The sequence below is a fragment of the Pogona vitticeps genome, chromosome 2 (genome assembly GCF_051106095.1).
Source record: "Pogona vitticeps strain Pit_001003342236 chromosome 2, PviZW2.1, whole genome shotgun sequence".
NCBI classification, from domain to species: Eukaryota; Metazoa; Chordata; class Lepidosauria; order Squamata; family Agamidae; genus Pogona; species Pogona vitticeps.
Window position 1 is genome coordinate 28,386,322 of NC_135784.1, and position 14,523 is coordinate 28,400,844.

A 14,523-nucleotide genomic window follows, 5' to 3' on the forward strand; every position below is an offset into this window, starting at 1 on the left:
CTCAGACCTTCTTTCCGCACCACCTTCTTGGACTATGAGCACTCTCTCTCTCTCTCTCTCTCCCCACACCTTACCATGATCTGAACTCTGGACTCCTTGGCTCTTCTTCAGGTGGGGATTCAGCAACCCTCTCTGAGGGTCCAAGCACGATGCTCTGCTGTAACATAGCTCTTATTCTTGCTCCGGAATCACTCCCTGTCTCAGTGCTTTTCTCGTAACTCTCAACGCCTTCAAATCATGTTCTCTCATATTTTTTTGTACACTGCAATGTCCGAGTTGTGTATTAAGCAAAAGAAAATAAGTAGGAGTTGGGCTTGGAAATGTAGGTTTTGATTCTACCCCTTCTCATGTGCAAAGCAAGCCCTCCACCACTTCAGTTGACCCCCACCTGGAAGGTAGCATCGATGTACACAGAAGTACGGAACAGACAGACGGGAGGCAAGGTGCAGAAAAGGAGCTTGTGGTTCTTTGCACAACAAAGGAAAAGAGGAAAGACTCAGGTGGAAAAGGTGGGCATTGATCCTAGGACCTCTCGCATACTAAGTGAGCCAATTCCCCGTTGACCAGCCTCTCACAAACTCTAGTGATAAAGATTACAGACATATGGAGTGGCCAAGTGGAGCCCCCTCAGCTGAGTAATAGCAAACTTCTACATGGAACATTTGGAAAAACAGGCCCTGGCTTCAGCACCCACAGTCTGGTTCTGATATTTGGATGACACATTTGGAACCATGGTGAAGAAAAACTGGAAGAATTTCTAAACCATCTCAACAGAATCCACCCAAATATACAATTCACCATGGAAAAAGAAATAGAGGGCCAACTCCCTTTCTTAGATATCATGGTCCTATGCAATACCGAACTCCTATTGGGGCACAAGGTCTACAGAAAACCCACCCATACAGACCATAGCTGGTTTACCTACACAAAAAACTCCAACCACCACCCACGACCAAAAAAGGCATACTTAAAACATTGGTAGACCGTGCAAATTAGAACTGTGAAGCTCAATTTCTCAGCACCAAACTCAAACCATCTGAAATGGGCCCTACAGGCGAATGGCTATTCCAAGAATGAAATCAGAAGAGACATCAAACCGAGAAAACAACACCAAACTGAAGAGGAAAAACAGCCACCTCCAAATAAAGTATTTCTGCCATATATCAAGGGGATCACAAACCACATGGGGAAATGTTTGTAAAAAAGCAACTATAAACAGTATTCAAGCCCACCACAACAATACAACAAGTGTTGCTACACCCCCTCCTAGCCTGTCTTACATCATCCTTCCACAGTGGCTGGAAAGGATTTTCACACCGGACTCTATTGCATAAAAAAAAGTCCTGTTGTTTCAGCAAAAGGCGGCAGAGTGAACCTGAACGTTGTGCAAAAAAAACAAAAAAAGAAAAGCAAGCAGATTACCGTATCAGCTAATTACGAGTATCATAGTTGCACAACTTCCTTTCCAGAGGAAAGCATTGCCATAACTTCAGGTCTCACGCGCCTGGCTGTTCCTGAGTCTTAGAAAGTATAAATAGGGAAAGAATTGCTCTTTTTCATCGAGGTCTGTGAAGTACAGAGATTTTCTGAAATCCCTGCCAGATTCACTCTTCTCAGCAACTGAAGAGAGAGAGAGACCCAGTATGAATAAGCTGCTTCTCCTTGGTTTCTCTTCCCTGGTTTTCTTCATTATCGGTAAGAAACCAGAAGATGAACGGGCATACAGGGCAAGGTTATGAATCTACGTCCTTCTCAGTCCCATAACTATCTTTCTTTCTTTCTTTCTTTCTTTCTTTCTTTCTTTCTTTCTTTCTTTCTTTCTTTCTTTCTTTCTTTCTTTCTTTCTTTCTTTCTTTCTTTCTTTCTTTCTTTCTTTCTTATTTAGCAGGTTTCTTCTTAAATCTCGCATTTGATGGTTATGTATTTTAAGGGACGACGTCTACATTGGCTCGGGCATGTTGTAATAATGACTGATTGTCAGATTCCAAAGGATCTCTTGTATAGATAATTAGTGCAGGGAAATCACCCCAGAGGGAGACCACAGCTGCAATACAAGGATATCTGCAAGTGGGGTCTGAGGGCCTTAGGAATGGACCTCAACAGATGGGAAACCCTGACATCTGAGCATTCAACATGGAGGCAGGCGGTGCATCACGGCCTCTCCCAATTTGAAGAGACCCTTGCCCAGCAGGCCGAGGCAAAGAGGCAGTCACGAAAGCAGCAAAATCAGGGAGCTAGATGGGATACAGATTGTATTTGTCCTCAGTGTGGAAGGGATTGTCACTCTCGAATTGGATTTTCTCAGCCACGCTAGACGCTGTTCCAAGTCCTCCATGCAGAGCACAATACCATAGTCTCTCGAGACTGAAGGATGCCTATGATTTTAAGGGTAATTGTAGGTGATTGGGATGTGGGTGGTGCTGTGGGTTAAACTGCTGAGCCACTAGGCAGTTGATTGAAAGGTCGGCAGTTAAAATCTGCACAACGGGGTGAGCTCCCGTTGCTTGTGCCAGCTCCTGCCAACCTAGTAGCTCAAAACCATGCAAATGTGAGTAGATAAATAACTATCACCATGGTAGGAAAGCAATTGTGTTCTGTGCCAAGTCATGCTGGCCAAGTGACCATGGAAAGTTTCTATGGACAAACACCATGTTAGCACAAAAACACGGAAGAATATCAGGTTTAGCAGAGTATTAAACAATCCAGGTAGTCCAGAATAACTCACGCACACACCAACAGCTTCTCCACCACCAACGTGTATTTACAAGATATTTACAGCAGTTCAGTCTGGCAGCATAACAGCTAGCATTCATCACCAAGCAGGAAGATACATCAGCTGTTCAGTTTCACATATACAGTGGTGCCCCGCATAGCGACGTTAATCTGTTCCAGGAAAAAGGTCGCTATCTGGATTCCTCGCTATGCGGGGCAAAAAATCCCACATGTTTAATGCATTCCTATGGGGGAAAAACTCACCACTATGCGAAAATCCTCCATCCGGCCACCATTTTTGCCACCCAGTAAGCGAGGAAACCACGCGGAAATGCTGTGGGCGGCCATTTTGTTTAGCCGGCGGCCATTTTGGAACTGCCGATCAGCTGTTCCAAAAACATCACAATGCGAAGATCGGTAAGCGAAACGCTTACCAATCATTGCAATGCAATTTTAAAACATCGCAATGCACATCACTTTTGCGATCGCAAAATCCGCATCGCTATGCGGATTCGTCATTAAACGGGGTGCTCGCTATGCGGGGCACCACTGTATATACATATATAGATCTGCTTGTGCCCAATCACATTACGTGTTGCATCATGCATGAGTCAGCACTGCTAAGTCATCATGACTCAGTTTCTACATATCTGTTCATCATGGCTGCTCATTAATATACTTTATTCTGATCAGACCTGTAAACTTACTTTGACATACCGGCTCTTCAGTTTACGAATGGGGATGAGCACTGGCCGCTAAAGGCAGACACGACTGGAATTAAATGTTAAGGGAAACTTTTATCTTTACCTTTATAGGTGATTATTTCTTTCATTTCTCCTCTTCCTTCCTTACAGTCCAGGGACTCAAGTGTAATTCATGTGATTATGTGGATCCAGAATACTGTCGAACCCACAATAAAATATGTGAGGCAAAACTTGGGAGATGTATCACAACAACCATCTATGAGAACGGTAAGGCATAAGAATGCAACATCATCAAGATCATGTCTTGATCCACAGTCTAAAGCAACTCATACATTTTTAAAGTGTTGACTTAGCACAGTAATCAGGTAGTAGGTGCCCAAGTCTACCTAACAGGGGGTCCTACAGTATAAGAGCTGGCATTCCAAAGAGATACACCACGTGTACAGTTTGTTCCTTTCACGTGTACAGTTTGTTCCACCTGCCACATGCTTGGCTTCAGATAGCCTGCCTCACCTTTCTTGTCTGGACAACTGGTTATAGCCAGCTTTCTTCCTTTTCTTTCTACAGTATCTGAACGAACAAGTCACATTTAGAATGTTCTTTCCACGCCTGCTGATATAGAAACTTGGAACTCGTGCAACTCTTTGCAGATTTTGTATCAGGATTACCATCCCATCTCCCCTTGAGATTTCTCTATCTTCTTCTCAGGTCTGGGTTTGCTGCTCTTTTTGGAACCCACACACGGTCTGACACATTCTGTCACTCATAACACAATGCAGACCAGTAGAAGCTTTTCTCAACAAACTGACCCTGTGGTGAAAAAAAAAAAGGCCAGGTTGCAATCTTAAAGGGAAAAGTCTCAAATCCACATGTTTTCTTTCCTACAGATGATGAAAGATTTGGTGGAGTGAGGTATGGATGTGTTGACTATATCGCTATCAATATGACATGCAACACTTTACGGAGGACAAGACATACCATTTTTTTGGTTAAATGTTGCGAGACTGACAGGTGCAACGGAAAGGCTTCCCCCTTCCCTCCTCCCGAATGTAACCAACCCTCCTTAGATCGTGAGTGAGCTGAAGGTCCTCAGAACTGGAGTTCTTTCTCCTTTACAACAGGAATGTCTGTTTTTCTCAGATTCCTATTTGTGTCCTGGTGGGGAAAATCTACTCATGTTTTTGTCCCAACTTATGATGCTTCTAATATAGAGGGGGAAAAAATGTACTGTGCTAATGTATGCAATCATTTCCATGAAAAAAAAATGCAACACATGAGGTGCTTCTTCTGTGTGCAGTGATTGGATTAGGTTGGATCTGGTCCAGAGCCATTTGGTAATCCAAGCATCAAAAGGCAGTGAAAACAAGCCAATCAGTGTGTCTCCAAAACGTTCTAAAATAACTCTTGTCTGTAGAAAACACCGAGGTGGAGAGAGGGATTGGGGTGAGAAGGAGTGCCTGGCTTGGCTCGTGGACAGCTGTGGGGCAAGAATCCCATTAGCGGTCTCCAATTGCAGTGCTCACTGTGGGGGGAGAGGAGATCTCTCTCCCTCCTCTTCTGCCCTTCTGCTACTTTTTTTTTTATTAGCAGCAGATCCATTTTGGAAAGAGTTTGGTTGGCGTTTAGCGCCACTTGTGCTTTATCCTTCGTCCTTCATCCTACCTAAAACACTCAGCTCATATGGGACCCTCACCCATATTTTCTATCAGGAGAAACTGGTGTAGCATCACTATGGCGCATTTCAAGTCATCACCACGCTTCTCCCAGGCTGCTTCTTCCATGTTTCCCTCGATGTTTCCTCAGACACAATCAGAAGGATCATTCCTGCCATTCAGTCACCCTCCTTTCTTTATTAGGGCAGCTTTTTCTCTATTATGTATGTATGTATGTATGTATGTATGTATGTATGTATGTATGTATGTATGTATGTATGTATGTATGTATGTATGTATGTATGTATGTATTTATTTATTTATTTATTTATTTATTTATTTATTTATTTATTTATTTATTTATTTATTTATTTATTTATTTGCTGTTTGTTTACTAAACTCCTTTCTGAAAGAAGTGCTTGAAAAGGTCTGGGGAGTTGGCCTGGATGGAAGGTAGTCTAGATGAGGAGGAAAAACTCCACATATTCCTCACTGGAATTCCCAGTGTGGTGTCGCGGACAGAGTGACAGACCAGGACTCTGGAGAACAGGGTCAGGAACTCTACTCAGCTATGGAACTTACTGGGGGTGGGGGAATTAAACTAGTAAAAGCACTCCTTCATTATCTTACCTATCTTGAAAGCCCTGTTAGGGTCACTGTGAGTTGGTTCCAACTTGAAAGCACAGAACACACACATTCGTCAGGGGTTGCTGGCGTAGGAAGGCATTCTACTCAAAATGGAGGCAAACGCTGATGGAAAGAAAGGAAAGCTCCATCCATGGCATAAAAGCCGGCTTGGATGTCCATATTTTTCTTCAAGCTTCATAGAATCATGGACTTTGGAGTTGGAAGGAGGGACCCAGGTGTCATCTCATCCTACAACTTGGAAATCCACCACTTGGGTGTCTTGTTCCCAATCAGGTACAGTCCAGAGGAGTCGGCTCAAACAAACCAATGAGCCTCCTCTTCTCGGTCCAACAGAAAGCAATCATGGTCATGGCATAAGATGATCATGGCAGAAGATTCATTCCTGTCTAACACCAGGTCTTCTGCCCCCCCCCCTGTCTTTTTTCCAGTCCTGGACTTGTTGTCTCTTCAGGAGGGCATTCAGCAGCCCTCTCTAAGAGTCCAGATGAAGACGTCCAGCTGTGTAGTTCTTGTTCTTAGATCTCTCTGCCAATGCTTTTCTCATAATTCTTCTCTCTCACTTTTTGTAAGTTGCAATAGCTTTGCTCTGTGCAAAGCAAAAGAAAAAGAGTAGAAATCTGGCTAGAGAACACATGTGCCCATCCCACTATGTCTTAACATCCACGTGAGCTAAGTCTCCAGCCGGAAGGTGGTATTGCTGTACAAAATCCTGAGAAACCGACAGACGTAAGGCAGTAGGTAGAACATGAGCCCCAAGAGCCTGGTTCTTTGCACAGCAAAACAGAAAGGAAGAGACTCCGCTGGAGAATGCGGGCATCGATCTCACTACCTCTCGGATGCTAAGCGAGCGCTCTACCACTTGAGCTAATTCCCCTTTGGCCAGGATCTCAGATGCTCTGCATATAAGGGCTAGAAAGGGGGAAGAATTTTTCTCTGTTTTTCCCCCTTCTCAATCAAGTTATGAGACAAGTAGGAGATTGCTAAGTTTCTGAACAAACAATGGTGGTCCTGGGGATGTTATTGGTCTGGACTCTGTTGAGAAACACTGTCTTACAAGTCTCTGGGCAAGAAAGCTGAGTTACTTCAGTATTCAGCCCAGATTCAAGGCCAGTTCTGACCATGGGAATGAGCACTTGGTCCCAGCACAGGTCCTTGAGGGATCCACTGCTCACATGATTCCATCCCTCCTTCTTGTCATCAGACTCTGCAGAGCTACTCATGATCCAAACAGAACAACCTCCTCCAATCTGAGGTCTTCCAGATGTGGTAGGGAGTGACAGAGGGGTCCTTCTCCAAAGGGCAATGGGTTAGAGAAGCCCAGAACAGTTTTTGATTTGCTCAAACCACAGAAAAGCAAAACAAACCTTATCTAATTGGGTCATCTTTGATCGTGGAGATGTAAATTAAAAAATATATAAAAAAATAAAATTGAGGGAAAAGAATTGCCAGTTCAACAGGATCTTAGAGTTGCCAGTTCAACAGGATCTTAGAGATCTCAGAGATTTTGGGGTCAACTTCTGAAACCAGAGGGCTGGTCACAGAAGTATAGGCAAGAGCATGGAGGAGTCACGGCCAAAATCCCAACTCACTACAGCTTGGCGCATGATCTTTAGATGGCAAGTGACCCAGCTGAAGTGTGTGTGGGGGGAATCACACAGACTCTACTAAAGTTGTCAGGATCTCTTTTGGATAGCTTTGATGACTGGGTCTGCTAAGATGAACTCAGCTGTTCCCTGCAAACTATTACTACCCAGGAAACCCATTGATCATCACAACTGATATTCTGCACATCTGACAGCAGAGGTGGTGAACACGTACCCCTACAAATGCTATTGAAATACAAAGCCAATCATTCAGCATCCTTTACTCTACTGGATAGAATCGATAGGAATTGTCATCCAGGAATACCAGGGCCGCCTGTGGCCCCACCCCATCTTATCCCCCGCTTGCCACCCCAGTCAAGACTTCACTTGAGATTTCTGAGACACATCTGTCCTTGTGGTGCAGTGGTTAAACTGATGTACTGCAGCAAAAACTAGGCTCACGACCCAGGGTTCAAATCCCAAGTAGCCGGCTCAAAGTTGGCTCAGCCTTCTATCTTTCCGAGGTCAGTAAAATAAGTACCCAGCTCATTTGTGTAGCCTGCATAATTAACTTGTAAACCACTCAGAGAGTGCTTGAAGCGCTATGGGGCGGTATATAAGCAGCACGCTTTGCTTTCTTTCGCCCTTATTGTTTAACTTGGCCCAATAAATGCTGTAAAATGCTGACAAAACCAAGAAACACAGCATAAAGTGCCACATGAAGTCTGGAACTCTACTTCTCAACCACATGCTGCAATATCAAATATTGATCAGAGGTCGAGTAATTCTCAGGTTGTCCTTTACCTTATAAAATACAATAAGTTTATTTACGGTCCTTAGACCAGTCACATGAGTATAAAACCTTAAAATTTCTAACTTTCAGTATTCAATTCGAACATGTTGGCATATATACAACTGGGAACTGCAATCTAATTGGTATTTGACTTCCGCAGTCGAAGTACAGAACCTCGCAACCCGACGGTGATCTGCACATCAACATCCGAGAGAAGGAACTCAAGCCTATTTCCCTCCGAACGTCCTGGCAATCTATCTATTAAGGGGGTTATAGACTCTTTTCGCACTGCTTCATACAATGGGCAGGTGAAGAACATATGCTGTATGGTCTCGATCTCCCTCAGGTGGCAGGAGCATAGTTAGGCATCCTTCAGTTTTGAAAGACTATGGTGTCATGCTCTGTATGGAGGACTTGGAACAGCGTCTAGTGTGGCTGAAGAGGCCAATTTGAGAGTGACAATCTCTTCCACACTGAAGACAAATCCAATCTGTCCCCTGTCCAGCTCCCTGGTTTTGCTGCTTTTGTGACTTCCTCTTTGCCTCGGCCTGCTGGACAAGGGCCTCTTCAAAATGGGGAGAGGCCGTGATGCACTGCCTGCCTCCAGGCTGAACGGTCAGATGTCAGGGTTTCCCATCTGTTGAGGTCTATTCCTAAGGTCTTCAGATGCCGCTTGCAGATATCCTTGTATCGCAGTTGTGGTCTCGGCAGGAGCATAACCTTTCAGCAAAAGGGGTATTTTTATACTTCCCTTCTATTACAGCAGAGGGGAGGGCCAAACACCTTGCCAAAGTAAAGGCTCTTCTAGTTCCTTTAATTTCCAAAGACGTTAGGTATTTGGCCGGTTCCATACAGTTTTTGATGTAAGCCCTTGCTGTCATGTTTTGAATGCTAGAGAAGTCTGTTTGATATTCATTGTCCTCTATTCTTTTGTTTGACTATTTGTTTTGCCTGCTCTATTCCAGAAGATATAAGTGCCTGAGGTGAGAGGCCAATTTTCCCCAAGTAGCCCTGGACCGATTTAACCCACTTATATTGATAGTTATCATTAAATATTGAGGAAAATAGGCCTTTTGGGGCCTTTAACTGTCCCTTTAGCCACATATATATAGACTGAATCCTATTCCAGGCTTCTTCTTTAAGGCATCCTGTTTCTAGCCTTATCCTTGCATTTGACACACATCTTGGGACCTGGAGTACAGTTCTTAGAAATGTGGATTGAACTATTTCTTGTGATGCAAAGTGAGAGCTGGGTGGGCCCATGAATGAGCCGTACAGCAGCTGAGCTAATGCCTTTGCTTTATACAATTTGAGGGCTGCTGGTATAAAGGACCCTCCTTGGGAGAGATGGAATTTTACTATGCTATTTGCCGATCTTTCTCCCTGATCTGCCACAAATTTACTATGCTGAAGCCTAGATCCCGAGGCCTGTAGTACTACCCTCAGATATTTGAAGCTGTTCACCTGCTCGATACTGTGTCCATTTATTTGCCATGACTGAATCTTGGGTCTCTGTCCAAAGGCACATGCACACATACACTGCATTCCTATATCATATCTCATATCACTGATTGTTTATATGACATGTGTGCATGTGTGTATCAGCTTTTCTTCTGTTGACTGTTTTCTTCAGAAAATTATTTGGTAGCTGTGGGGTGGTGACAGAGAAAAATTAGAGACATCCGCACGGTGGCAGTGTCACGTTCCCAGGGGGTTTCAACAGGCAAAAGTCCAATAAGCCAGTCCAATATCAGAAGTACAGAAGATGCAAAGCAGATACCAAAATACCAAAGCCAAAACACAAACCGTAGTCAGAAGTCAGAGTCCAAAGCCAAGGGTCCAGAGAACAAGATCCAAGATAAGCAGGAGCGTGGATGCGAGCCAGAGTGTTGACTTGTTGCTTCCACAAGCTTCCAAGCCTTCTAGGTGCAGATTATATAGCAAAAATAGTCATCAAACTCCTAGAAGCCTTCCATCCTTTTAAAACTCAGGACTGGTTGACCTGATTTTCCTGTGGGAAGCATTCATGTGAGCCTCTGACCTTCGTGTCATGACTCTTTGCCGAAGCTTAGCCCTCACTCTGTGTCGGGATCTGCAAGATGAGGGGAAGTAGGGGTCTTGCAGATGAAGCCAGTCTCGGGATCTGCAGATGAAACCTCCCTCCCCTCTTGACCAGCAAGGAGAAAGGAGACGAGCGCTCAGGGGTATGTTTCAGGGCGGGATCCGGATGAACAAGGACAGCTTACCCTCAGGCATCTGTCCAGAGGAATCTTCCCTCCTTTGCCGCGCCCCTTTTTTTTATTGTACTCTACTACCTTTGCACTAGTTAATCAATACAGAGGTAACTAATTTCCTTGAATACACAACAGAGTAACCAGAGTGCTGGTAAACAGAGCCAGGTAATTTCCTTGAATACAAAGGCATCAGTAAACAGAATGGTTGGTAAACAGACAGGCTGGTAAACAGACAGTTAATAGTAAACAGACACAGCTAACTTCAAATACAAAGACAATGTAAACATTCCTGAGGTAGACACTTTACCTACATTATCCAGAGACAATAGACAGCAGGTTAATGAATCATGTTACTGGAAGCTAGTGACTTGCAGTTTTAGCATGAGGCCTGCCATTGCCATAGATATATACATTTGCTACTGCCACAGACATATACATTGTAACAGCATAACAGCATAAATTTTCCCGACATCCCAACCGTTTTTTATTTATTTTGTTGAAGACAATGGCTGTTGTCGACTCTTGAATATTCTGAGTCCAAGGAGTTCTGGTATGATGGCATGAAGTCAGGCTCATCTTCAGCAGAGGGCGGAATAGCATGTTCCAGGCCACTGGGAATAAGGAAAGCATTCAAATAGCCAAACCTGCTTCCTTGTTGCGCTGAGAGCCAAAACTCTTTCTTTACAACTTTAAAACATTGTTTTGATGGAATAAACCTGGAATCTTGGCAAGAGAATTAAATTTACAGTGTAGATTAAAGAAAACACAATATTGGATAATTAAAATTACAATTACAATAAGATTGCATAACAAGAGTAATAACAATTTTCAGGAAAAGAAAGCATATTGAAAACATATTATTCAAATATATAAGCACAACATACTGCTAAGAGGCAAAAGCAAAAAACTTTAAGGTATACAGAACTTTTGCATAGAAATATGTGACACAGACAACTTCCCCACTGAAGACACACACACCATGAATTTCTTGTATGACACTTGACTGGAGAGATACATATAGAGCTTGGCAACAGAACAGAAACTTATTTTGAGGGATGAGTAGTAAAGAATGGTGCTTGTATGCATCTGCCTGGCTCTGGGGTAAAGTTCTTAAACTGTACAACTGACTGAATTAAAAAGTTGCCTGCTAGTGCCTTTAAATTTCCCCTGGACTGAAAATATGTTTCTACAGGCAAGCATGCCAGATTCAGCATCACAGTGTACAAAATTGCCTACTGTGGGGCCTACTTGTAGGGAATAATATACTTCTCTGTCTCAGGGATAAACAGACAAAGTTTTCATATTACATTAGAAAATAATTTTCAAGGAAAACTGTGACATGTAAAAGAATAAACATGCAGTGTCTACAACAAAATTAAATTCATATTAGGAAAAACTCAAAGGCTAACTGCAGTTAATTCTGAGCATAAAACTAAGAATTGCTTCTCTAAAATTCAATACTTTAAGATCTGGCTAACAGAGGAAACACATGTCATGCACTCTTATCCTGCAGAAAGAAAAACAAACAGGTAGCAAACCACAGCTTGCAGATGAACATTCAGGGAGAAATCAGTTGTAACAAGTCTTTCTCCAAATTGGAAGGTGATGGGAGAAAACTTTCTGGTTCGCCTCCTCCCACCCCAATATGCAGCATTAGTCTCTCTACTGGCCAGGTGGGAGGCATTCTTTGGTGATCTGTATAACTGCCATGTCCGGCTGAGTAAGATTTTTCATCCAAACAGGATTATGCACATGGAAAAAGCAGTTCAAAACAAGCTTCATGTTGGTGTGTAACAGTTACCCCCCTTAGATTCTCTTCTTCCTCCCCTTCCTTATATGATGCATCTAATGTTTGTAAAGCTGCTTTTGTACCCCCAGTCTATGATATCAAAGAAATCTGGGCCTGGGTCCCAATTCGCTGGGACATAATGCAACTTTGGCTGAACCGGCGGAGTCACTGAGGTAGCTGCTGCTTCTTTCAGACCAGCAAGCAAGGGAGTCAGGCATGCAGTTTGATTTGCTGATTGGAATGCGTTTATAGATACTTCTGCTGCTTGAGTTAGAGCTGTTGTCGTGAAGCCTAGCTGAACAGCAGTAGCAAATGCAGCTCCTCCCATAAACATTAGAGGACCATCAGGGGATGCACCAGCATTAATTTCTACTTGCTTAGGGCAAATGGGTCCTTCTGTTGATGGAAAGGAATCTTTTATCAAGGCCTTGCAGTCATTAAGCCATGGGGCAGATAAAGAGTCCATCCCATTGTCTTTGCCACTGCTTTGCAGTTTGCGAATGCCTTGAGATGTGGGCAGTTCACAACTAGCAGAAACAGCTGGCGCATCTCTCTGTGCTTCTGCTGCTCCCTCAATGACAGGAGGGGCAGAAATGACACCAGTTTCTGCACAAGCACCTGTTGTATCCATTGAAGGATGGTTATCAATCTCAGTTGCCTGAGGGACGACAGAACTGGGAGGCAACTGAGTTTTCCAGGAGGTGTTCTCATGCTGCTCCAGGCAAGCCAAAGAGGCTGAAGGGAGTGGAAGCAGAATTTGAGGGAGTTGTTTAATGTTGCATGTGCCTTGAAGGCAAATATGCACTTTGGAGCATGTAGAAATCACTTCTTCTTTAATTATTGGCTGTTCATGAAAATAGTTGTCTATTTTAGACCATTCCTGGTCCTGTACATATTCTTGCAGACTCGATAAACAAGTCCCCATTTTGCTAAAGGTGTAGGTTCTAGGTGTCTTACTTGACAAATTCCACTCAACCGAGGGATCCTTGCGGATGATTGACGCGTCTTGGGGCCTGTGCCAGGCGAGATGAATGCGAATTGTCGAAAGTTGTCCTCAGTCCTACTCATCGGGATCCAGAGGATGCGTGCGCGCGCTGTAGCCCTTCCATACCGGGTGTGATGAGTAGGTGAATTTACCTCAGAGAGGGCACCATTTTGTCGGGATCTGCAAGATGAGGGGAAGTAGGGGTCTTGCAGATGAAGCCAGTCTCGGGATCTGCAGATGAAACCTCCCTCCCCTCTTGACCAGCAAGGAGAAAGGAGATGAGCGCTCAGGGGTATGTTTCAGGGCGGGATCCGGATGAACAAGGACAGCTTACCCTCAGGCATCTGTCCAGAGGAATCTTCCCTCCTTTGCCACGCCCCCTTTTTTATTGTACTCTACTACCTTTGCACTAGTTAATCAATACAGAGGTAACTAATTTCCTTGAATACACAACAGAGTAACCAGAGTGCTGGTAAACAGAGCCAGGTAATTTCCTTGAATACAAAGGCATCAGTAAACAGAGTGGTTGGTAAACAGACAGGCTGGTAAACAGACAGTTAATAGTAAACAGACACAGCTAACTTCAAATACACAGACAATGTAAACATTCCTGAGGTAGACACTTTATCTACATTATCCAGAGACAATAGACAGCAGGTTAATGAATCATGTTACTGGAAGCTAGTGACTTGCAGTTTTAGCATGAGGCCTGCCATTGCCATAGATATATACATTTGCTACTGCCACAGACATATACATTGTAACAGCATAACAGCATAAATTTTCCCCACAACTCTGGCTACTAGGGGAGGAGAATCTGGTGGTGATTCAGCTGTCTGTGCTTCTAATTGCCCAGCATTTCCCTCAGCTGTAATTAAACTCTCAGATTCCAGATCTTCTTCGGCTGAACTCATGGCAGGCAGCAGCAAACGGGTGAGCATAAAGGAGCGTTATGTCTGTCCTGTTACAAAAAAGCATTTTGGGGGTACAATAATTAATTGCCAACCAGGAATGTTACTCGGCCTGAAAGGGGAAGGAACGGATGTCCAAACATTGTGGCAACGCTTGGCAAGTCCTATCATAGAATGAGTTTCCTAAACTTTATATTCCACTGAGCATTCTTAGATCATCTCTTATCTAATGTTGTGGGCAAAACATGAAAAGGGTGACATAGCCGTGCAATGAGAAAGCTCTCTTTTTTCAGTCCAGGATCTTCGAAACCTTACTTATGGTTGTTTGGAAGTATTTATTAGCCAGACATTTTGTTGTGTTTGTGGGGAAGAAGCAGGAATGTGTGTATTTTAAATGTTGTAAGCCGCCCAGAGACCTTTGGGTTGTGTGGGCGGTTTAGAAATGAAATGAAATGAAATGAAATGAAATGAAATGAAATGAAATAAATAAATAAATAAATAAATAAATAAAT

General features: G+C 43.5%; 1 long non-coding RNA gene across 1 annotated transcript; it reads left to right on the forward strand.

The window, feature by feature from the left end:
- Positions 1 to 1,558: 1,558 nt before the first annotated feature.
- LOC140704091 (uncharacterized) lies at positions 1,559 to 4,629 on the forward strand. Its single transcript, XR_012083212.2, has 3 exons — positions 1,559 to 1,695; positions 3,567 to 3,683; positions 4,304 to 4,629. It is a non-coding gene; the product is annotated as an uncharacterized LOC140704091 (long non-coding RNA).
- Positions 4,630 to 14,523: the final 9,894 nt, after the last annotated feature.